General features: G+C 45.0%; 1 protein-coding gene across 1 annotated transcript in view; it reads left to right on the plus strand.

Moving 5' to 3' along the window:
* The first annotated feature begins 5,553 nt into the window (after window positions 1–5,553).
* The window catches only part of ncanb (neurocan b), a 167,750-nt gene continuing 147,648 nt past the window's right edge, over window positions 5,554–25,655 (plus strand). Inside the window, exon 1 of the mRNA XM_031786172.1 lies at window positions 5,554–5,909. The gene's annotated coding sequence lies outside the window, so the exon portion shown is untranslated. The remainder of the gene's footprint in view (window positions 5,910–25,655) is intronic.

A 25,655-nucleotide genomic window follows, 5' to 3' on the forward strand; every position in this document is an offset into this window, starting at 1 on the left:
TGCTCCTCAGTCCAGTGGGTTTCTGGGTGAGGACTACTAGGCCATGGTCGGCGGAGAGGGTGGTCTATCCAGGGACGCGAGGAGAGGGGACTAAGACATCAACTGAGTGGGTTCATCGTCCCGCGCCGGAGCCGCCACCATGGACAGACGCCCACCCGGACCCTCCCTATTGTTTTGAGGTGCGTTCGGGAGTCCGCACCTTAGGGGGGGGGGTTCTGTCACGCCCTGGTCAAAGTATTTTGTGTTTATCTTTATGTATTTGGTCAGGCCAGGGTGTGGCATGGAGTTTTTGTATTGTGGTGTGTTTTGTCTTGGGGTTTTGGTGTGTATATATTTGGGATTGTAGCTAGTGGGGTTATCTAGCAAGGTCTATGGCTGTCTGGAGTGGTTCTCAATCAGAGGCAGGTGCTTATCGTTGTCTCTGATTGGGAACCATATTTAGGCAGCCATATTCTTTGAGTTTGTCGTGGGTGATTGTCCTATCTGTTCTATGTGTACTCTATGTTAGTTTTACACAAGTATAGGCTGTTTCGGTTTTCGTTTCGTTCTTTGTTTTGTAGTGTTTGTGTTTATTTCGTGTTACGTTTTGTTCATTAAATATGGATCGCAATCGACACGCTGCAGTTTGGTCCGACTCTCATTCATCACCACTAGAAAGCCGTAACATCCATCATACTGTGAAAGAGTTAGTAACATTCTGAGTTTATCAATATTACTATTGTTGTTGTATAAATCCTCTTAAGGATCAAAACTTTTTTTTCAATTCCCGGCTAAAATGACATACCCAAATCTAACTGCCTGTAGCTCTGGACCTGAAGCAAGGATTTGCATATTCTTGGTACCATTTGAAAGGAAACACTTTGAAGTGTTTCAAGAGACAGCAGGGGTTCAAACTATAATATCCAATTCCTACATTTGAATATAAAAATGGATTATATCAAACAAACCAATGCCACGTTCTCTCTGGGACCGTTTGGATGATAAATCAGGTTTTATAATAACAATAAGTACATTATTAAATAAGTAAATTATTTACCTTCAGAGATGAATGTATCAAACCAGTTGCTGTGCTAAAAGTGTTGTGTTATTATGCATTCTCCTCAAACAATAGCATGGTATTTAGTTTACTGTAATAGCTACTGTAAATTGGACACTGCACTTTGATTAACCAGAGTTTAAACTTTCTGTCAGACATGTCTATGTACCATGACCGTATCCCCCCCCCCCCCAAAGGTGCGGACTCCGGCCGCAAAACCTGACTCTAAAGGGGAGGGTCCGGATGGGCCTTCTTTACGGCGGCGGCTCGGGTGCGGGACGTGGACCCCGCTCCACCTCAGTCTTGGCCCACCCTCGCAGCGGGCCCCGGACTGAAGACCCTCGTAGAGGGCGCCACTGGACTGAAGGGCGCCTCTGGACTGAGGGGCGCCTCTGGACTGAGGGGCTGCGATTCTGGCAGCTCCGGAGTGAAGGGCGACTCTGGCGGCTCCGGAGTGAAGGGTGGCTCTGGCGGCTCCGGACTGGCGAGCGGCTCTGGCGCCTCCGGACTGACGGGCGGCTCTGGCGCCTCCGGACTGACAGGCGACTCTGGCAGCGCCGGACTGACGGGCGGCTCTGGCAGCTCCGGACAGACGGGCGGCTCTGGCAACTCCGGACAGACGGGCGGTTCTGGCAGCTCCGGACAGACGGGCAGCTCTTGCAGCTCCGGACAGACGGGCGGCTCTGGCAGCTCCGGACAGGAGGGCGGCTCTGGCAGCTCCGGACAGGAGGGCGGCTCTGGCAGCTCCGGACAGGAGGGCGGCTCTGGCAGCTCCGGACAGGAGGGCGGCTCTGGCAGCTCCGGACAGACGGGCATCTCTGGCAGCTCCGGACAGACAGCCGGCTCTGGCAGCTCCGGACAGTAGGCCGGCTCTGGCAGCTCCGGACAGGAGGGAGACTTGGTTCTGGGAGCAGACTCACCAGGCTGGGGAGACATGCAGGCGGCCTCTTCCTTGGCCGAGGCAACGGATACACAGGGCCGTGGAGGTGCACTGGCGGTCTCGACCGCATAGCTGGATGCCAGATTCCACCCGGCAAATGCGGGACGCTGGCACCGAGCACACCGGCCTGTGAATACTCGGCCGAGACACAGTGCGCATCACCCCATAGCACAGGGCCTGACCTGTCACCTGCTCACCCCAGTAAGCACGGGAGTGGGCTCAGGTCTCCAACCTGACTCCGCCACACTCCCCGTGTGCCCCCTCCCCCAAATATTTGGGGGCTGCCTCTCGGACTTCAGTGACCGGGTCTTGTCCTCTACCATTCTCTCCTCCCCGGTCCAACTCCTCCTCCAGGTTGGCGCATGCTGCTTGGTCTTCTTGTGGTGGGTAATTGTTGATACTGTTGTTTACAACGTCATTCTAGTCACATTAGCGCACGTTAGCAATAACCTTCCCGGTTTAGGGACACCTATCACGTAGAGGATAATATCTTACAGTATCGGAAGCAATGATAAATTATCACAATATTGTGTTAATTAGTGGATCACTTATGCCAATTATAACTAATTGCAATTTGCATTGCATTATAAAACCTTCTATTAAATGCTTTTGGCTAAAATTGTATTTCATTTAAACAAAGGTCAGTCTATTAATATTGCAGTTGAAAGATTAACCAAACCAAGCAGAGTTTATCATTGATCATAGGAAATAGAAAAAAACAATAGTTTAAAGTGAATATGATATTACACAATAATACTAGAGAAGTGTAAAATGTCCAGTATTTCTACAAAAACTTTGATAGAATGTTGTTTTTCCTGGGAGACATTTCTTATTCTGGTTTTGAGATCAATGGGCTCAGGCTTTGGCCTTTCTGTCTGTCAGTGCTGTACATCATATCTGATAGCAGCCTACTCAGGGGAAGGAAGGATCATTGGGCAGATAGGAGAAGGACACCAGTAATGGCATAGCAGAGGTCAGCATGGGCATCTGAATGGCTGCTGACCTTATATTGCATATCTTGTCATCTCATATTCTGCTCATCCTGAATTATGTAGAATAATGGAAACTGTCAATTTGCATCAAAACTACTATAAGGGCTTTAATCACCAGCTTGCCAGCACAAAATTAGTGAGTATTCATAATAAATAAAATGCGTTGTGTTGTGTGTTGGTATGTTTACCATATGTTCACTAAAGCAGTCGCACATATTCAAGATGAGTTTAGGAAGCTTTGCCATGTTCAATGCTCTATTGTTGTCATGGGAGTCGACTTCTTTGATTCTATGCCTTCAGAATGGTATCTGTTGTGAACAATAAAGCACAGCTCTATGCTCCTTATTATGCTATTTCCAATCCCCCTACAGACTCAACTTGACTTAAAATCCTCTTGGGGGGCAGACATTCCTCCAGTACTGTGACGGTTCCTGTGGGCCGTCAGGGGTGGCTGGACCGTTTTCTCTCTAAGCTCCATCCTTTGGGACTAATCTCTCCCAGTCTACAGACTGTGTGTGTTGGGTAATTAAGGTATTAACAGTAATGAACATCAAGGAGAGAGAAGAGCCTCTGCTAGGCTGTGCTGCTGTGCTTAGCCAGCCCAGATCACATAAACAGACGTACTGTTATATGGTGGTGGCTAGATAAACACGTGCCCCCCCCCCATCTATATAAGACATGGATCAATATAAGCAGCCATGTGTTGACTCGTTCTGATTGCCTCCTAGTCTCTCCCTGCATGCCTGCCTGCCTACCAGTGATGGCTTGGTGAAGGCTGGAGGGGAGTTCAGTGTCTGGCCAGTGTGTGCGGCATTAGGCATCAGGCAGGCGGCCTTGGCTTTTGAAGTATCTGGCTGTGAAGTGATCTGATAAGCTGGAGCTGAGGGTGCTGGAATGCTTTTAGGTTCAAAGCCACTGAAGAGAGAGCCTGCTACAACATGCAGGCATGGACCCTTTCAGACAAAAGGGAACCTCAATCTTGAGCGCTGTGCCCCAAACAGACATTGTAATGTCACAATGTCACCCCTATCTGGAAGTCAAATTGAACCATTACACGCATTTGCTTTGATGATGAAACCTTGAGTGTCACACTGATAGGCTTCACAAATATGTTATCAGCATGAGACTGTGATAGCTAATAATTAAGCATCTCCAAATGTATTTGGAGAAGCAAGGAAATGTCAAAGTTGACAGCCCCTTTGTTGTCCTGTAAATGCCACTGGAAATTGATTGGTAACGTTTGCTTTAAATGCATGTCATATTCTGTTGAATACAAAGAGCTATGTTTTAAGTAAAGATAAAGGCAGTCATTAGAAAAAATAACAGAAATTCAAATAAGCTCCAACACATGCACTAGGGTTTGAATCAATCATATGATGAGTGTTGTTTGAGTACAGCAGTCCATGTAGCAGCTGTTATAGCTGTGAGCGTTGGAAAAACTGTAGTCCATAGGTCAAGCAATGCTCTTGGTGCTGATAGGAAAGCTCTGAACAACAAACCCATTAAGCTTGATAAACTAACTGTTCAGCACCATGGACAGCTACGGCATTATAAGGACTGAAAAGATCTACCTTATGTCGGTGTAGCGCAGTGTCAAGTCCTACAATTTGCCAGGTTGGAAAGTAGGCCTGAAACTCTCAACACCAGCATTTTTGTTTAGAATAGGTTCACTGTCCAATTTATCACAAAGAGATTTTCTGAAATCCCCATTTCTACACGCCAAGAACAAACCGCGAATAAGCCTCGTGCTCGAATCAATTTTAAATCGACATTTTCAAAAGGCACTCTGCAGATTTTTTTTCTTATTTAAATTAACAAGCAATACTGAAAGTGTATGGTGGGTTGTGAATTAGTAGGGCGAGTTAATCTTCCCTGCGCAGCACCGTGGCATCTCGGAGGGGATCATTATTCTCGGTGTGGTAAAGCGGTGTGTTGAGAGGCTCTCTGGTGCTGTCTGTCTACTGGAAACAGGTCCTAAGGATTTCTGGAGACTTCAACAAGGCTACACTGTAATATGAGCTCATTTATAAGAGTGTAATAAGTCATGACGTTTGCGTTAATTGCAATTAGTTTCATGTTTTGGCTGGTGACACATCTGTCTATACAATACATGTTCTATTGTTTTAACTCTGCATTTTGAGACCTGTCTTAGTTGTTGACTTGTTTTAATGGTAGATGGGTGCTAATGAAGTGTTGTTTGCGACAAGCGACAAGTCTGCCTGTGACCTCAAACGTGTTTCTAAGACTATAATTAATGTTGAAGCTACTTCAAAAACAAGAGTTGGCCTAATTGTTATTAATCTAAGGTTTCAGCACTAATGAGTAATACCTCTAACTTTCTTACTCTGCGAGGTCAGTGTGAATTTACAATACAAGGTAACATTATCCCCCAGGCTATAAATCGTGGCGCTCAAAACAGACAAACGGGATTATACAGTAACAGTGCAGATGTGCCAAATTATGTCTCTACCCCATAGGACGCCCCTCTCCCCCACACTCCGCACACACCCTCAACGCCCACTGGGCCACCACATCAACCATCCCCCCACCTCCCCTTTCTCCCTTCGCTGATTTGAATAGCGGGACTCTGCAGAGAGTATCTGCGCTCTTTTGTTCAGTAGCACTTGGCTGCCAGGGAGGTGAGAATCGTTGTAGCTCTCCTCATCACGTTTCGTCTGTCTCTCTTCTCTTTGCGCAATAGGACGGACACCAGATACCCCGTTATTGTGTTTTGGACCTCTCCAAAACGCGATTCGTTCTTTTTTCCCAACTCTTTATACGGTTTTGGTGCGCTCGATGGCTCGCACTGCTGACTGTGGCTCGTGACTAACAGAACACCTGCACGGAATCAGACCAACGTTACTCTGAGGCGGCATCGCTCTACATTCCTGAGGACTTGACAGAGACATCAGAGCGGCTCACGGTCACCTCCTCCTAAAAGGTGAGAACAATGTGTATTAGCCTATTCCAGTATATTACATTACGATTAGTCTTTTTGACGTAGCTTAATATGAAGCCTGAGAAATCGGTATCTTGGGTATTCGTTATTAATAAGGAGTGGGCTATACTCTATCTTCACGCAGACAAAGCGAACTACCACTTAAATAAATACAAATAGTCTATGCATGCGTTGAAGAGGCTTCAGTATTTCGTTTTCCATGTGAGCATTGACATACTGTATCACTGTATAGTTTATTACGCTCTTGTTTCCAAACCTTTTATTTGATGCCTTTATTCTGGTCGAATCTTGAATAACACATTTTGTATGAATTTCAGTTGTAATTTTATTCTGAAAAGTTTTTGCTATGTTTTTACGTGCTTTAACCCGTTTTTTAAACCTTGCTATAACATGTAGAATCCTTGCTAATACTACAATGAGCTACTCTTAGCTAAGAGGAAAAGTGCATGCTATACATCTGAATGACATCTGAAGAATGATACTTGTGTGTCCTCTTAGGATCTGATCTAACTGTTATCGTGTGTGATTCAATAATGTTTCACTGCTTTGCGTGATATTGTGGTCTGCAAAGTAGCAACCATCCATCCCGCAGGGGTGGGACAGAAAATGTGTTCATGTGTTTAATGTGGGGGAATGTTTCAATAGCCTATCGGCTCTGTTTTAAAGCCACTTATTTTTTGATGAAACCATTAGAAGGATATCGGCTTTGGCGAAACCAACATCATGAGCATCTGAGCAGCCTTGCTTCGTTTCTCAGGAAGAGTAGAGATTATAGTCTTCTGACGGAGGGAGGATGTATTGCATATGCTGTGAATTCAACAAGCAGCGAGCCCTTTCAGTAAATCCGAAAGCAACGACAGCTAGCTAATCGAGAGAGGGAACTCGAGACGTTATCTTTGATGGCACTCTGTCAAACATGGCATGCGTTTTTATACTTTTTATATACATGGCATATGTTTTTATGTGCTGTCTGAAAAACGAACAACTCCCGCTCACGCTAATGAAAGTGCACGGTCAAATGCTGGTGGAGTATGTTGCGTCAGTCTGCAATATATATGCCTTTGGATCGGACAATGATAGATGATGCTGCTGAACCGCGTACTGTACATGTGTATGTGTATTTTCATTTTCAGATGAGCCCCAGCGAAATATAGCACGGATTCCAACCAGCACTTCGTGAAATGATCATCTTTCTCTTTTTATCTCTGCTCCACTTCTTTCTGTGCATGCATGTGTGTCTTCTTTCTGTGCATGCATGTGTGTCTTCTTTCTGTGCATGCATGTGTGTCTTCTTTCTGTGCATGCATGTGTGTGAGCTTGCCGATTCCACCTGGGTAGAAACTGTTTTGCCCATCCATGTGTGTGTGTTTGTGTGTGGCATTGCCAATACTCTGAGACAGACGGGCTGATGGATGGGAAAACTATAAAGGCTTGGCTCACACGGCTGATGCATAATGACATGGGGGAGATTTTATAAAAAACTCCTCAACAGCTACATGCTCATTGTTTGAGCTTTTTTCCCTTCACATGGTTGAGCAGTCATGTGTGTATCTGGAAAAGCTGTCCCTCCTGTCACTGACCCGTGTTGGGGACCATCAGTGTTCCCTAGCTGGCACCTGTGGAAACGGAACGCTCCCTAAACAAAGGTGATGAGTGCTAATCCTGTTAGTGGGAGAGCTCCCCCCCTCTCTCTTTCTCTATTAGCCTCTCTTTCCCTCTCCACCCTTCTCTCAGTCTTTCTCTCCAATGCTCTCTCCCTCTGTCTCTGTCTCTACCCCCTTTCTGTCACCCCTCCCTTCTCTCTCAGTCTTTCTGGCGTTCTTCAGGTTCAAAGAGGAGCTGGCTGACACCACTAAACTAATCTCAATAGAGATCTTCTGTGCCAATTTGGTTGCTGTTCCATTTTTCTTCTTTACACGAGGCACAATCGAGGCAGAATATCCCATCAGATAGTTAGTTGCACACTGCTCCCCAATGGCTGTTTTCCAATGATACTGACAAGGGCCAAAAACAGCTCGGAAATGTTGTCATCACAAGTGCCTGAAAAACCGATTGGGGAGAATTCAGAGTATTCTCTGCTTTTGCATGGGTTGACTCGCAATGTCTTTCAATAATGTGCCTCCCTGCTCGGCTGCACACAGCTTAGCACCGACACTTGTAGGGAGCGACGTGAACGGCGATAATTCAATTTTGCACTTGAGTAGCATCCAAGCCAATGAAAGAAAGCATGGATTTTCAGAGGTTTCACTCATGTAGTAAATTAATATTCACTTAATTAAGCAGCCACTGTCTGTTGAATTAACAAAATCCCTCCTGAACTTTTTCAACAGAACTTGAGAAACTGCAGGGTATCCAGATGTCTGCAGATGGTTCAGATGGCCAATAGTGGCAGACAGTATTCCTGCTGAAAGCAATACCCCTTTCATACATGCAGTGCAAAATGAAAATGGGGGGGGGGGGGGGGGGGGATTATGTGCCTTCAGACACAGAGTGAGTCTAATTTAAAGATTTAGACAGCCCTGATCAAATTAAACAGTGCGAACGCTCACAGCATTCTGTGTGAGTGCATGCATATGTGTGAGTTATTGTGTATCTGTGTGAGAGAGCGAGTGTGTCTGTGAGTGTGTTGTGTGCATATGTGCATGTGTGTTAGTTAGTGCGCGTGTATGCACGTGTGATTGTAAGTGTGTGTCTGCACGCTCATGCATGCGTGTACATGTGTATGAATCCCACTGACTGAGGTCTGCTTTGGCTTTTTGCCAGTCTCTCCCTCTTATTGCCAGAATCCCAGGGACATTTTATCACCTTAATGAACCTGGTGTTTCTGCTTTGATTGACAGCTCAGGAGAATCTCAGGCTGTTCTGAAGCCTCTGGCCTGGCAGAGCAGAGCAATACTGAGCTGTAGTAGGATGTAGGCTCTCATCTGGCATTAGCAATGCTTTGGCGTAAGCCACATTGGCTAACCACAGTGCCGGGCTGCAGTCACAGATGTGCCATTGGCTAACCGCATGCAGACAAAGGCTCTCAGCAGCTCTCAGCAGAAACAGCTTTTGAATATTCATCGGAGGAACAGACCACAAATGCATAATTCAATGTGGGCATTTTGCCTATTAAACACCATAAATAATCAATGACATCTGGTAACAGTTTTTGTCAAATTTTTAATGGAGGGCACAAAGGGACTACTTGGGGGTTGAATATCTTTTCCCCCCTTCTTCTTTGTTGATCATTATGTTTGGATACATCCTTTGTTAGCATTATGGCTCAGGTTCTGAATGAAATGGTCTCTGTGTTGTCCAGGTTGGAATTGAACAGTGATTCAGACTCTGAATCCAATAAGGGAAGAATACTTGCTGTTTATTTCACCAATTTGCCAGTGGGTTCTTATCTGGAACATTTAATCCTCACACAGAGAGACTATCCTCCCCAGGGGCTCTGTAGTGTAGGAGGCTGCAGTTCTTTCGGCACTGGATAGCTCCAGGACCAATGCTGTCATTGTCACCGATGCTTCCTCAAGCACAGCAGAATCTGTTACTGCTAAATTAGACAAGAGTAGCTACAAAGCAATAGAGAGAGCGAGAGAGAGAGAGATGCTATAAGGTTGGAACACAGAATGAAACCACTCCAGACTCTCTCTTCCTCTCCATCCCCCTCTCATCTGCTTCTTCGTTACTGAAGGACATGACGCGTTTGTGGCACCGCGACAGACTGCTGGGCTCCCATCCCTGGTATGTCCTGCCATCTGACAGACCTTGATAAGCCTTTAAACAGAGAACACTTGTCAAGGTTACAGATGAGTGAGGCATTCTTTAATTTCTTCAGAACAACTAGTTCCCAGAGGAGCTGTATGTTTTGTGAGTGGGTTGAGTCGGGTTATGTTTTGATGTATGGGGAAAACCTGGAGGTCTGAAACATATTTTTGAAGACTTAGAGAAGAAAAACAGAGAAATAAAACAGTGAGACACAGAAGGAGAAACATAAGCTCTTCAAGCCCCCATTACAGAAAATGATTCCTGAGGCTCCTGACTGCAGGTATTTATGAAGCCTGTCGGATAGCTATAAGAAGCCCAACTCTTATCATATATCTGCCTTGTCTGAGTCTGGGGGGAGACCAAGATGAATCGCGTCGGATTTCAGGAAGAATGGAAAGTAATGTAATTAATTTCATTCAAATCCCTCTCGGACCCCGGTTTGTGGCGCCTGTGAATTTCTATTTGGCGGCTTTGTGAATGCAATGTGCCTGTTCACTATCGGCTTGTGCTGCTATTGATATTAGTTATTAGTTTGCAGGCGACAATGAGATTTCTCCCCCTTGTGTAATTCAGAGATGCTCATTAACATGTTAAAAAGATACTGAAAGCTTTATGCGGTTTGCCTTAGTGAATCATTTCTCTTAAATGTGCTGGCTTCAAAAAAGCAGTACGGGTGTTTGGTTCTGCATAGAACATTTAATTCAGTTCTCATATTTCCCAGACAAAAATACAAATATTTATCTGTGTGCCTTCCTGAAGGCAAAAGCTCAGAACCTCAGGTACAGTATCTAGATTTTTGGTTCTAATACAATATGCGCCATTATTATTTCCTCATTTCCAAGATACACACTGAGATCAGGCTGATTCTCTATATTGTGCTACCCGGTTATAGTGCCCTGTGGCAGTTTTCTGACCTGTATTCAGGTGGATTTAGTGTTTTTCAGTAATTGGTGGATTGCAGCAAGGGTCAAAACCGAAGGGATTTTCCAATCGTTTCATTCTGAACAGAACTATATATTTTTTTGTTCAGCTCCATTGTTCTGACCAGAAAAATCAAGTTCTGAACCGGTTCGAATCCTAAAAACTTAACGGTTTATATCTTCCCTTTGTGTTCCTTTTTTAACCTCTGAAATCATTTTTTTGTACGTTTAGGTCGACATTAAATTACTACACCATTCAATGCGGATAATGCAGCTTGCTATAGAGCGGGCAAGCTATTTACATGCATTGGACAGAAGAGTGTAGGGTGTGAGATGCGACTGAAATTTTGCGGGTGGGAAGAGAGCGAGAGAGAGTGGAGGAGGAGGCTTGGCTTGAAGCGCTGAGCATCTTGTTGTGACATGCATTATCATTATTTAGGGGAGGCATGTTTAGTAGCCTAGTGGTTAGAGCGTTGGGCCAGTAACCGAAAGGTTGCTTGATCATAATCCCAGAGTTGAAGGTAAAAATCTGTTGTTCTGCCCCTAAACAAGGCAGTTAGCCCACTGTTCCCAGGCTGATATTGTAAATAAGAATTTGTTCTTAACTGACTTGCCTAGTTAATTAAAAAGTGATCTGAATTAGGCTGACAGAATTATACCTACGGAGGAGCGGCTTCTATGAAGGAACTTTGAATGTCTTTGAATTTCTTAAAAATAATTAATTAACTCATTTTAAGGGGTGGATCAGCTTAATATTGCGGAAAGAATGTTGTTCCATCAATGTAATTGTCTGCATCATTTCCAATCCCCCATATATTCTTTTGGTACATATATATATATCCATACACGCATGCATACATATACGCATATATACATACACATACCTATATAGACATACATATATTTTTTTAAGAATATACCTTTATTATTATTAACCTGCAAACCCTACCACCGATCTCCCAATTGGAGTAAACTAACAAAAACTTCGGCTTTTACCTTCAATTTATACATCTTATAACATTTTACAGACACAGTCTATTTTACAGTAGTTATATTTTGTCCTTCCTCTATTTCTGATGTCCATCCAGTTTGATTTCTATTTGTAGAGTGAGGGCTTTGCATAGGCGCTTTGTTGCATTTTTCGTGGGACTGGAAAAATTCCCGGAACGTAAAATAACTTTATTAACCGGTTCCCATGCTTTTAAACAGTATTGATCACTTTTGTTTGTGGTTCTGATTCTGTTCCTGGAAAAATGTCATTCTTTCCCGGTTTTCTGTTCTGTTCCCTGAACCGATTCCAACCCCTGATTTGCAGGGAAGTTACCTGTCTGATATCAACAAAGTATCTCCTGTAGTGAGGGGAGACTGGAATCTGCTGAGCTGAACAGAATGAGCTACAGCAGCTTAGGCAGGCCAAGGTTAAAGCCCACTTCCTCTGTTGCATCTCCACACACACACGCACACACACACGCACACACACACACACACACACACACGCACGCACGCACGCACGCACACACACACACACACACACACACACACACATACTGTTCCAGGTGGTTAATGGCTGTCCTCTGGTGTGGCCAGGAGGGGCCTCCAGTCCTACTAGGGTACTTCATCCACTCTATAACCTGGAGGGGGGCAACTCAAACGAAAACTCCAGCCATTTGATTCAATGCTGAAGTCTCTCAATTCAATGATTTTATAGCAAGTCTAATGTCCCACCAATACACTTTGCAGTCGCTCTGCAGTCATTAATGAGAATGTCAATGCCCCACTGGAGAGGTTTTGCATGGAGGGAGTGGGCCCCATTGTTCTACTTTAGATTTGTGAGATTCTCTGTTCAATTTACTTATTGATGAAAGTGAGTGCAGAAAAAAAGATGGAGGGGAATAAAGATAGAGAAAGAGAGAGAGTTTTCTCCAGTCAGGGTTATGTTTGAGAGCGAAGCTTGTTTCCTAAATGGAGGGTAAGACTTAATGTATCGGTAGGTACAGTACATGCATTTTCCAATGGTTGTCATGTTAGTGATGGAAAAATTGCACTTTGAAAATGTAATTTCCTTTCACATTGCAACTGCTGTGTCTTGGCAACAAAGTACAAACAGGCACATATCAAAAGCCATTTGTTTGCTGCGTTGCTATTTCAAGAAAGAAACATCAGCAAGTCAGTAACCCAGAAGAACATTGATGTTGACTTTTTATAGACTAAAGAGACTAAAGAGACTAAATGTGTTTCATTTAGAGTTATCAGAGTTTGTGTCTATAAAACAAGCACACACACGCACACACACACACACACACACACACACACACACACACACACACACACACACACACACACACACGCACGCGCACACACAGACACACACGCACACACACACGCACACACGCACACACACACACACACACACGCACACACACACGCACACACGCACACACACACACACACACACACACACACACACACACACACACACACACACACACACACACACACACACACGCACACGCACACACAGACACACACACACGCACACACAGACACCAACACACGCACGCACACACAGACGCACACACACACGCACACACGCACACACACACACGCACACACACACACACACACACACACACACACACACACACACACACACACACACACACACACACACACACACACACACACACACACACACACACACACACACACACACACACACACACACACACACACGCACAGACATACACACACACACAGACACACACACACACGCACACAGACACATCAGGACATTCTGGCCCTGATAATGTAGGAAAACACACACACACCGAGAAAAACTTACAAGAAAAACACTGTTTCTTTGTGTTGTCTCAGTGATGCATTTGCAACATTTTAGGCTCCGGGTTGTTAAACAATTAGCATTTAGCCGTGTTACACAGAATCTCTGCAGGCAACTTCTCCTAAGTGATTTGAATTGCTTTTCCATTTTGTTTGCCACACATACACTTAACTGGTAGGCTTGTAACCAATTCCCTTCTGTAATTAACTGTCATCCTACAGAATAGAGGAGGAGGAATGCAGAAAGTAAGAGAGAGAGATGCACTAAATACTTCAGTCCCGAGACGCGGCATGTTTCTGTTTGCAGTGATTTGCAAGGATAATGTTATTCTTGAAAGGGTAATCTGTTATCTAGCAGAGACTAGATAACAAAGTTTGTGTGTGCGTGTGTGTTCGGGTGTCTGTGTGAGTGTGTGCATACTTATGTGTCTGTATTTCACAAAAGTGTGTATGTCAGCATCAGAATAAATGTTGCCCCATGCCAATCCCTCCATGCCCCCACTCTCCCGACCCCCAGGCATTCCTCCCAGAGGGTTATCCCTGCGCCCCCCTACCCTCTGCCCGTGTGTGTGTCCCAGTGAGCACGTCTCTCCCCTGGCAGGCCGTCTGTCTGGCATCATGGCCTTTGTCTCCTCAGCTGTAATTAACAGGCTTTAATGTCTTTCTGTATGTCTGCTGGAATCACCTCTGGTCAGCAGGGGCTGTCCAGGGGCCTTCTGATTAATCTGGCAGCTGCTCACATGCACGCACACACACTGTCGCGAAGCGTGGGGGCTGCCCCGACGGCCCGCTCTCTGTTCAAATAGATTTGAGAGCTTTCCCAGTGATGGATGCCTCTTTTCTCTACACCACTATTAGCTGGGCTGTTAGTGCCTGGCTGCTGTCACAAGAACCACTAGGGCTACAGAACCAGACCAGTAGGAGCATTAAGGCAGCTCAAATTGATCCGACCAGCTAGAGAACTGTCCAATCCTCTAATGAAAATAGCAGACGAGAGAGAAAGGGTCTGGTATTGAATCCTCAGTCTGCTGCATCAAGTGTTGAAGGCTTAATGGCGTCAAAATGGCTCCTTGTTTTTTTTTTCTTTTGTCCCTTTTCCTTTAATGTGTCCAAGCCCCATCACCACTACCGCTCTCCCTCCCCCAGCCTTTCCTCCCTCCTCTGTCCACAGGCTTAACCACTGTTCCGTGAGCAGCAGGCGACTGGCGGAGCCCTAATTGGGCGTCAGCTTGCGTGACCTTCATTGTTTTGACAGAGGCTGATCAGACGCAGGCAGCGCTCCTCTCCCCGACACGCCTCTCCAGCGAGGACCAGAGGAAAGCATGGAGGAGACCCATTAGCTGGCTGGCTTCTCTGGGCTTCTGAGGGGGTCAGGGTATGGGCTATCACTGTGAATCCACCGTTGTGGAATGGTGTTTTGCACTCGCCTCCATGGTCTTGAATGAAAAAGTGGTGGAATGGAGAAGACGAGCAGATCACTTGAGCATGTCTGGTGTAAACACAGAGATAGATACTGTATGATCTGCCGTTGCTCAATTAGTATTCAGCCGCTTTGCATGCAGCCTTTTCCCCGGAGGGGATGAAGAAATACACCTGCGCTGTGGTCATAAAGGGCCCCTGTGATTTATTAAGACAACATTGCTTCTGACCACAGTGGTTGGGGACGTGTCGTTATGGAGCTGAGTGTGCAGGTCCCTCTGCAGCTCTGCAGTGGCTTTAAGACACTAGAGTGGGCAGTTGCAGGATGCAGATTGTGCTTGTTTTCTCCAGACTCCAGCACTAGTCTCAGTACCCCATCATGGCTCTCTCATCAGTCCAATCCAAATGATGGAACATGAGCTTCCTACCGTCACTGTGTCTCAAAGACCCCTTAATTAACATCTTCACAGCAACAAAAACACCAACCCAGCCCCTCTCCTCTCCTCCCTCTCTCCCTTCAGTTTTAATACCAGACTTCCAGGTCAAAACAGCATTCAAAGTGCCGTTTAGTGTCGGTGCGCGATCCGTCGCAATCACAGGGTTTGATTACACTATCCCGTATTCCTAATCAGGAAAGCAAGATATTTTGTAAAATTGATACTCGTCACATTGCCCGGCTGCAATCAAAGCATTGTCATGTGTTATATATCACACAGTCTTTAATTGGCCTCTCTCGCTTTATGATCGACCAGCGCCGCGATGGCAGAGGCTGTCTTCATTAATGATGCTGTATATACCTAGCCTGTTCCCAGAATTGTTTGTGCTGTTTTGCCAACTCCTACGGTCATTGTTACGCCAATGACCATAGGGGTTGGCAAGACAGCACAAACAGATCTGAGACCAGGCTAGCTCGTATCCAGTAGGAAGTGTAAATGCAGCTGGCCTGGTCACTCTGTCATATGGATGCATTGGACTGCCAGCTCCAGTTCCTATGGGATCTGGTCTTTACATTGGCGGGTAGATAAATGATGTGTTTGCTTTCCTGTGGCAGTGCAGTAATACTGAGAGGGCAGTAGGCCTGGGCTCTGGGACCGCTTGGCTGTCTCTTATTCACCGCTCTGCTTGTCTGCTCCAACATGGGGTTGGGATGGGGGGGGGGGACAGAGAACGACTGAACTCTTGTGCCTCAACGAACTCCTTTGCACCAAGCACACATGATGAAAACTACTTGTCAATGTTTCTCCGTCTGAGACCTAACAGCGTTAAACGATTGTGCAAATTAGTGTGGCAGCATGTATTCCAGATGTCTCTGTCCATCCTGCCCAATGGATTTCTGCCCAATGGATTCCTGCCCAAGGAGGAGATGGATGGTCCCCTTCGTCATGTTTTTGAGGCTTCAAAACTTCTGAAGGGTTGGCGTTTATTCAGAGACAGTTTCTTCTCCTTGCAACGCCAATCCTCCATCCATCCCTCAATATTTCCCTCCCTTCATCCCTCCCATCCATTTCAATCAAGCCTGCTTCCTGTTTGCTAACTTCACAAGCGTCACACCAACTCTCCCACTCTGCCAGAATGCGTTTTTGAATTTAACAGTAAACATTGTTTGATGAGTTAGCTAAATGACTTCTCCACCACCTATATTGGCATAGCAAGTGGGCTGGGGAACAATGACTCCTTTATGTCTCATCCGGTGAACACTACTATCCACATAAGGGCTCCATCCTTTGATTAGTCCATAATGATACTGTATGTACATCAGAAATGGCACCCTATAGTGCATTATGTGCCCTGGTCAAAAGTAGTGCTCTAGAGAATAAGGTATCATCCGGAGGGTACTCTGTATAAGTGATAAGGTGAAGCCGTATGGGGAGGCAGGCTCCGTTATCCTCATTAATTATACAAAGCGTGTCCAACAGCCCCATTTATAAATAAATAACAGGTCTGTTATGAGCTCATAGAGCTAACATGAAACCCCTACTGTGTTTCGTTCCATTGTTTCCCCTTTAGGCCACTCCCTTTAAAGGACATTTTAAGTGGCTTTATTCTCCCTTTAGTTTATTCCATCCATTGTATTGACTGAGAATGCTAATTGAGTGGAACTCCAGAAGCGTTTGGACCCTAGCTTGTTGTAATGGTGTTTGGGAACTGTGTGTTGGAGCAGATATTTATAACAAATATTTTATCAATATAGTTTTGTAGTTTTGTATTGTCTTTTTGAAATGAATTGTTTCTGAATCATTTTTGGACTCCCTTGGTGGGAGCTCCATGTTGAGGCACTATAGCATTTTTTCAATTTAGCCGCTCTCCTGGCCACATTACCTGCTCCGTGGGCTAGCAAACCTCTCCTTTCTCTTCCAGTTTGTTGACCGTTCCCTCTTCCACTCCCTCCCTCCTCTCTTCCTCCCACCAGACAGCCGCCTACACTGCAGTTGGTGGGACAGCAGTGGCAGGGGATGGGGAAAGGAAACATTATTAGGAATTAATTGGGCATGTGTGAGGCATCCATTAAAAGCAGGCTGGGCACACGCCGTGCAGGAACAGTTGGCTCCGGTGACAGGACTGCATCCATCAGAGCTGTACTAGCAGGATACTAGCAGGATGCTTCCATGGTTCCAGCTCCAGCACCACACTCCCTCCCTCCGCACCTCACTACAGAGTCACAACGAGGCGCTGAAGTTGAGTCAGGCTGCCTGAGGCTTTGATGGTCTGTTGGGACTTTAGTCACGTTTTTTCTTCATCCGAGCTCACTGATAAACTGAGAAAAAAAACTGCAGGCGGCAGGTGTATGGAGAGATGGAGAGGAAACTAGACGAAACGAGATTGAGGAGTGTTAGCCCAGGTATAAGTTGGAGTTTGAGAGTTTTAACTCTTCTTTATATCATGGCTTCCTTGTTTAGTCACTTTCTCTCGCTGCTGGAGGAGAAAGCCAATACTCTTTTCTCAGTCAATCCGTCTGTTTATCAATACGTCTTTATAAGCACTGTATCAAGAGGGGTAGTCGATGAATTTCTGTATATATCGACTGGTTCCCCTTTAGTAATATGAGGCCTCATGTGGAAGGGGCTGAGGTTAACACCACAAATCAAGCTAATTAATTGCACCAATTTAGTCATTAAGACTAAGTTGGAATGGAAAGCTGACACCTGTGAGGCTGCAGAGAAATCCAGGGAATTCACGGTTACATTCACAAGGCACCTAATGGAAGAAAATGGACTGAAACAGGAAGGGATTACCTGATCTTGTCCAATAAGAAAGCTTGCTTTTTTCCCCGTTGCAAAACGTTATTCTACGGTGTCCACTAATGAATACGACCCAGGGGAGTAAAGTTGCATTCAATGTAATTGGTATCATCACAGATGATACACATGTGAGACGTCATGCATTGAATTTCACTATTGCAGAGGCCGATCTGCAGAAACAAAAGTGTGTTAGGTGATGCTGTGTGCTGATGCTGTCTCTTTGAGCTCTCTCTCTTTCCACCTTCTGCTCCAGATTAGGGAAGATGTGCCAGGATGGAATACGATGGATGGGAGGGTGTGTGCACTGTAGTATGTGAATGATTGGGGCTGAGGAGATGGGTGTGATGTAGGGGGTGAGGGGGGTGAGATTGGGGAGGGTGGCACTGTGGCCTCTGCCAGTGCTGTCTCTGGAGGTGTGTGGGGGTATATGGAGGACATGAAGGGGGAATGAAAGAAACGGAGAGAGAGGGGTAGCACAGAGGGATAGAGGGTTGAGAGGGGAAAGAGGTGAGTTTGTTGACAAGCTCAGAGTGAGAGACAGAGAGACAGAGAGACAGAGACAGAGACAGAGAGAGTAAGAGACCTTCACAGCAGAGAGACAGAGAGAGAGAGACCTTCACAGCAGAGACGGCAGCAGGGATGGCAGGTAGCCTAGTGGTTAGACCGTTGGACTCATAACCGAAAGGTTGCAAGATTGAATCCCTGAGCTGACAAGGTGAAAATCTGTCGTTCTGCCGCCAGAACAAGGCAGTTAACCCACTGTTCTTAGGCCGCCAATGTAAATAATAATTTGTTCTTAGCTGAATTGCCTAGTTAAATAAAGGTTGAAAATAAAGAGAGAGCGAGACCGTCACAGCAGACAGAGAGGGTGTTCTGTTTGGGAGCACAATCAGTGATGTCTGATTGAGAGAAATGGGAGAAATGGGCCGGACCTGGTCCTTCTGTCTCTAGGTGTTGTTTGCAATCAGTCCTCCTGGTACCGATAGTTCGCAGGATGCTGCCCTCCCTCCCAATCTGATGAGATCGGGCTGATAAGGATATGAAAGATGGCGCCCTTAACTCTCCCTCTCCTCCACTCTCTCTTCCTCACTGTCCTCGAGCGAGGAGGATAATTATAGGATGGAGGAGGTTATGTTGGCATGTCAACATGCTCTCTATGAGATTTAATGGACCTCTCCTCTCTCATTTGTCACAGGCCTGTACATCTACTGTACGAGGGACGCTTAACGCCTGAAACCACCACCACTGTGTTTCCTGGGCACTTATTTGGAGTGTCACATAAAAAAGGCATTAGCACTCTAGGGCCAGGCCAGAATGATTATAAACACAAAGAATGAAGGGCCCTCGTCATAATGTGGCCGGCAATCGCTCTTGTTTTTGGGGACATGTTGTACCATTAATATGAATGGGGGTGTCTGCCCGATCCTGCCTCTGTTGTTAGTAATTGCAGCCTATTAATCCATTTATGCCAGCTGATGACACAGTGGTTAAATACACTTCCATCCGGCTGGCTGTGGCCTTGATACATGATCAATTACTGGGATTACAGAGCTGCAGTGGTTTCAATAACACTCAAACACTCAAACACTATGGGGATGCCGTGACAATGCGATCGTATGCAAATGAATGCATATTTCAACTAGATACAGTAAGTCATTGAGAACGAGAACTTTTTTGGATGACGACATAGCCAAATGGAATACATGAAAATATAGGTGTCACATTAAGAAAGGTAGAACTCTGAACTGCAGGAAAAGAATCTGTTGATCACTTTGTTTGTTCCATGTTTAGATTCCTACCTTATCAGGTAACATGGAGCTATATGGGTATCAATGTTTTGTGGAGCGTTAATATGTTTGCAGCCCAGAACTAAACACATTTCTGGGGTCCTCGCTGTTTTGATCTTATAAAATGCCAAAATCATTCAGACAAATACATTTCCAAAGATATTGTTTGAAAGCACTGGCTCATGAATCCAAAATTCACTTACGGAGTGCAGTGAATTTATCAAGCCCCTCTCTCTCTCTAGACACATTCTCAGGAATAAAGTCAAGTCCTTGAAATGTTATTACATTTAAAGGCAGGTCTTACTGGCAAATGTTGTAATTGAGGTACAATACAGCAACAATGGAGACCAAATCATTCCTTTGCTTTAAATTCCTTGGCTGTTAAATCCAGTTTAATTCTACGCTGTGGTATTTCACTACAGACTAATAGGATCTTTACTGCCGATCCTCATTTTTCATGGTCATCTGTTATACAGTATCATATTAATCCTTGTCTTTGGGTTTACAAAGGTGGAAGGAAAGAACTGCAGAGGAAAGGAAGAAGTTAGGGCGTTGACCTATAACAGCAGTTCATCATTTAGATTAAATAACCATTCAACAATATTACATCATTATGATGCCCCTACTCCATTCTGACATGAAATCCCATGTTATCTGCAGCATACAGTGCATTTGGAAAGTACCCCTTCCATTTTTCCAAATTTTGTTAAGTTACAGCCTTATTAAAAAATGGATTTCTATAAAGCATTTCCCTCATCAATCTACACACAATACCCCATAAGAACAAAGCGATAACAGGTTTTTAGACATTTCTGCAAATGTATGTCATTTAAAAAAAAAAATAGCTTATTGGCATAAGTATTCATGTCCTTTGCTGTGAGACTTGAAATTGAGCTCAGGTGCATCCTGTTTCCATTGATCATCCTTAAGATGTTTCTGTAACTTGATGGGAGTCCACCTGTGGTAAATTCAATTGATTGGACATGATTTGGAAAGGCATACACCTGTCTATATAAGGTCCCACAGTTGACAGTGCATGTCAGAGCAAAAACCAAGCCATGAGGTTGAAGGAATGGTAAGTAGAGCTCGAGGCACAGATCTGGGGAAGGGTACCAAAAAATGTCTGCAGCATTTGAAGGTCCCCAAGAACACAGTGGCCTCCATCATTCTTAAATGGAAGAAGTTTGGAACAACCAAGATTCTTCCTAGAGCTGGCCTCCTGGCCAAACTGAGCAATCAGGGGAGAGGGGCCTTGGTCAGGGAGGTGACTAAGAACCTGATGGTCACTCTGACAGAACTTCTGAGGTCCTCTGTGAAGATAGGAGAACCTTCTAGAAGGACAACCATCTCTGCAGCACTCCACCAATCAGGCCAAAGAGTGGCCAAATGGAAGCAACTCCTCAGACAGCCCGCTTGAATTTTGCCAAAAGGCACCTAAAGGATTCTCAGACCATGAGAAACAAGATTCTCTGGTCTGATGAAACCAAGATTGAACTCTTTGGTCTGAATGCCAAGCATCACGTCTGGAGGAAACCTGACACCATCAATAAGGTGAAGCATGGTGGTGGCAGCATCATGCTGTGGGGATGTTTTTCAGTGGCAGTGACTGGGAGAGGGAAAGATGAACAGAGCAAAGTAGAGAGAGTTCCTTGATGAAAACCTGCTCCAAAACCTGCTCAGAACATCAGAATGGGGTGAAGGTTCTCCTTCCAACAGGACAACGACCCTAAGCACACAGCAAAGACAACGCAGGAGTGGCTTCGGGACAAGTCTCTGAATGTCCTTGAGTTGCCCAGCCAGAGTCCGGACTTAAACCTGATCTGACAGCGCTTGAGAGGATCTGCAGAGAAGAATGGGAAAAACTCCAATACAGGTGTGCCAAGCTTGTAGCGTTATAACCAAGACTCCAGGCTGTAATCGCTGCCAAAGGTGCTTCAACAAAGTACTGAGTAAAGGGTCTGAATACTTATGTTAATGTGATATTTCACGTTTTTTTTAAATCTGTTTTTGCTTTGTCATTACGGGGTATTGTGTGTAGATTGATGAGGAAAACAAACAATTTAATCCATTTTAGGTTAAGGTTGTAACATAACAAAATGTGGAAAAAGTCAAGGTGTCTGAATACTTTCCAAATGCATGTAAGGACCCAGAATATTAATTGCAGGTACACAATTCCATTCCATGTTACCATCAAGTATGCCCACCAAAATCTTGCCATTTGAACACCTGGCTATGGTAGGAACTGAGCTGTCAGAGTAGCTTCGGCACAGCAGAACAATGGTTTCCAGATGAGCATCAGTCAGTCAGCCAGATCCTATGACACTTTGCCTCCATCACGGCTCTGTGTGGTACAGACAGTAGTAGTCAGATAATTTAAAGCCAATTACTGGTAGAAACATGCCTGGGCGCCGCTGATCCAAGTGGCCTGCCTCGGAGTCAGGAAGATGCGCTGCCTCTGTTCATTCGTCCAGGTGCAAACAGAGCGGCAGAATCAATGCAGATCCATATCATTTAGGCTCGTTATCCTGTGGAGTGTGTCTGTGGGGTGTGTCTGTGGGGTGTGTCTGTGGGGTGTGTCTGTGGGGTGTGCATGCGTCATGTGTGCAGCCTATACAGTATACATTTACCACAGACTGCACTATCATCTGCCACGCACCTATCTCTCCCTGCATCGCCATAGAATATAGTAACCGTGCAGTGTGTCGTGTACCAGGCTTGTGTTCAGTATAAACCTATAGAGGATCCACTTTATCCCACCAGCACCTACAGTACCTCTCCCTGAGGCCACAGCAGGGCTGGCTAGATGATCAACATGCCGGAGATTGCATCAGTTTGGTCACTAATTATTTCATGCCATCGTTTGAACTGTCTGTTGAAATGCAATTACCCGGGAGCCTGTGTAGCTTACAAGACGGGGGTGGTAAAGGAGAGAGGAGGGAGCGAGGGAAGGAAAGAGGGATGAGGGAGAAAGGATGGGTAATACTGTACTGTGATATCTGGAGCATTACTCTGGGAGAGGAAGAGAGCAGAGAAAAATATGACAGAAATCCCTGTTGATTCTATGGATTTATTTGCCATATTCAATGTTTCCCTTTTTTCAGAATGATACTATGGACATTGATGGTGTTAATGATAGTAAGGAATTACTATGAGCAATCAGACTGTCATAAAGAGTACTTTGAACATTCACATGTTTGATAGAGAAATACCAGTTGCCGATTTTGTAACCCAAATGCTTTTTATTCGATTGCTCTGGTGGCTTATTGTATGCGTATTGCACATAACCAACCACAGAACCACAGCAGAGGGAGAACTTCATGAAAAAGATGTTGTGAATCACCAGGTATTTTGAATCTTGGTCCTACTGCAGTTAACATGACCCATACCTGTCATCCTTTCCCACACTCACTTAAAGCTGCAATATGTCACTTTTGGGACGATCCGACCAAATTCACATAGAAATATGAGTTATAGATCTGTCATTCTCATTGAAAGCAATTGTTAAGAAGTGGTAGATCTATTTCCATGCTTCCCGTGTTTAAGTTTAGTTTCTGCGTCTTTTACTTTCGGTTCAGTCCACCAGCTTCAAATAGCTGAAAATACAATATATTTGGTTATGGAAAATATATTTCACAGCGGTTTAGATGGTACAATGATTCTCTGCACTGCACTTGCTTGTTTTGTCACATAAACGGAAATTAGGTGAACTTTTAGAATTTTATCAACCAGGAAATGGCAGAGTGCATCTTTAAAAGGCCAAATCTACCTGTAGCTTTCTCTGTGAAATTAGTTTTCTGACCTCAACCCATTTGAAAGTTGGGAGATGTCCCTCTCTGCCTGGCAGCGAGGGCCACAGATAAATACATGAACGCTGACCAAAAGGAGAAGCCATCCATTCTTATTTTCCAAACGAGTCTGTGCCTCTGAATCAATAGGGCCAGGGGATCTCATTCTGTATCTATTTCAGACAACAGAGAGACCATCACCGAGCCAAAACCTTTACATTGCACTCCCAGTGTTTCTCTTTCTTTGTCATTTTCTCTACAATCTCTTTCTCTCTCTCTTTCTTATTTTTCTCTCTTTCTGTAACTCATCCTCCCTCACCTTCTCTCTTAATCTCCCTCCCTCCTGCTCTCTCCTCTCCCACTCTCTCTCGTTATCTGTCTCTCACACATTTCTTTCCCCCTCTAGTTCTTTCACTCTTTCCTTCCCTCTCTCCTTCTCTCCTCTGACACCTCCCAAACAACACTCATCTACCCCTGTCACCTCTCTCCTTCTAACAGGATCCAGAAACATCTGCAGGCTTTCATGACTCATTAGCTGGTCTAAGTGTGATTATTTAATAAGCAGACACACTTTAAAACAACCACCCAGGCTGAGCTCAGACAAGCTTTTCTTAGTGATTCTGAGTACTGTACTGAACCTCAGGTGAAAGAGTTTGACTTCCTGTGTTTGTCTCCCTCCCTCCCTCACACACACACACACACACACACACTTTCTTTCGCTACATTTCTAACTTTCACACTCTCTTTTCAACTCAACATATCTCTCTTTGATCCTCTCTTCGCCTCTCCCCAACTTTCACTCTCTTTCTTTATCACTCTCCCTCTTTCTCTTCTCTGTCTATCTGTCACATTTCTCTTCCAAAGCTCATCTCAACTATTGTGAGCGTGTCTCTGTTTGATGTGTCATTTCGCTCACGTCTGACTGGAAGACTGGAAGTCTCACCCCCTCTACCATATCCTACATTCTCTTCTCTCTGCTTCACTGCTTCACATGCCCACAATCCCTTCTTTATGGTTCCGCCTTTGTTAAGATTCTCTCTCTCTCTCTCTCTCTCTCTCTCTCTCTCTCCGGTCTATCCATTCTTACCTCTCCATATTGATTTCTTATTTCCTTACCACCATCTCTCTGGATCTTATTGTCCTTATTTCCCAGTCAATGGAGAATGAATTCAACTCAGAAAAAATATATATATTTCACTGATGAATTAAATATAACACATACATTAACTTGGATTGACATTTTGTTGTACATAACAGAGTAATTGATTGAAATATCTGCCAAAATCTTCACATTGGCTTTGAGTTGATGGGACATTGTGTTCATTAAATCATTAGAGGCAAAGTGCAACCTGCTCCATGCAGACCGTTTAGCAGTTGTCAGTCAAGCTCTTATGTGCTGCTGAGGACAGGACACATGTGGTCCTTATCTGACTGGATCATTATTGTGTTTGTATGACTGTCAGGGGGCCTCAGTAGCTAGTCCAGGCAGCCTGTCCATCTGGCTGTCTCTGTCTGTCTACGTCCCTCTGGCTCTGATGGGCTTTGGGTGTGTGTGGATTGAGAGGGTGTGTGTTTGTGTGTGTGGTGGGGACACAGGGCTCCTCTATATGTCTCAGGTGCTGTGATTGTGATGCAGACATCCTGGTCCCTATAACAGTGGGCAAATTTCCCCAATGCGGTTTGGGTGTATGTGTGTGTGTGTGTGTGTGTGTGTTTAATTGGGGACGCAGCGATATCTCCAGAGGCAGCATATGCTTCACAGTGTGCGGAGTGACTGACGGTCTTGGGCTTTAATTTCATAAAGTGATTGGATGAAATGGCGTGGGACAGAATAGGTTCTGCGATCACAACTGGTGTGTTTGTTTGTCTGTGTGTGTGTGTGTGTGTGTGAGTGCCTGTAAGCATCTGTGTGAAGCCCAGAACGTCCAGCTAAGCTCTATTGACAACCCCTAACCCCCTACCAACTTATTTTCCATAGTCCCTGCAT

The sequence above is a fragment of the Oncorhynchus kisutch genome, linkage group LG13, assembly GCF_002021735.2.
Source record: "Oncorhynchus kisutch isolate 150728-3 linkage group LG13, Okis_V2, whole genome shotgun sequence".
NCBI lineage: Eukaryota > Metazoa > Chordata > Actinopteri > Salmoniformes > Salmonidae > Oncorhynchus > Oncorhynchus kisutch.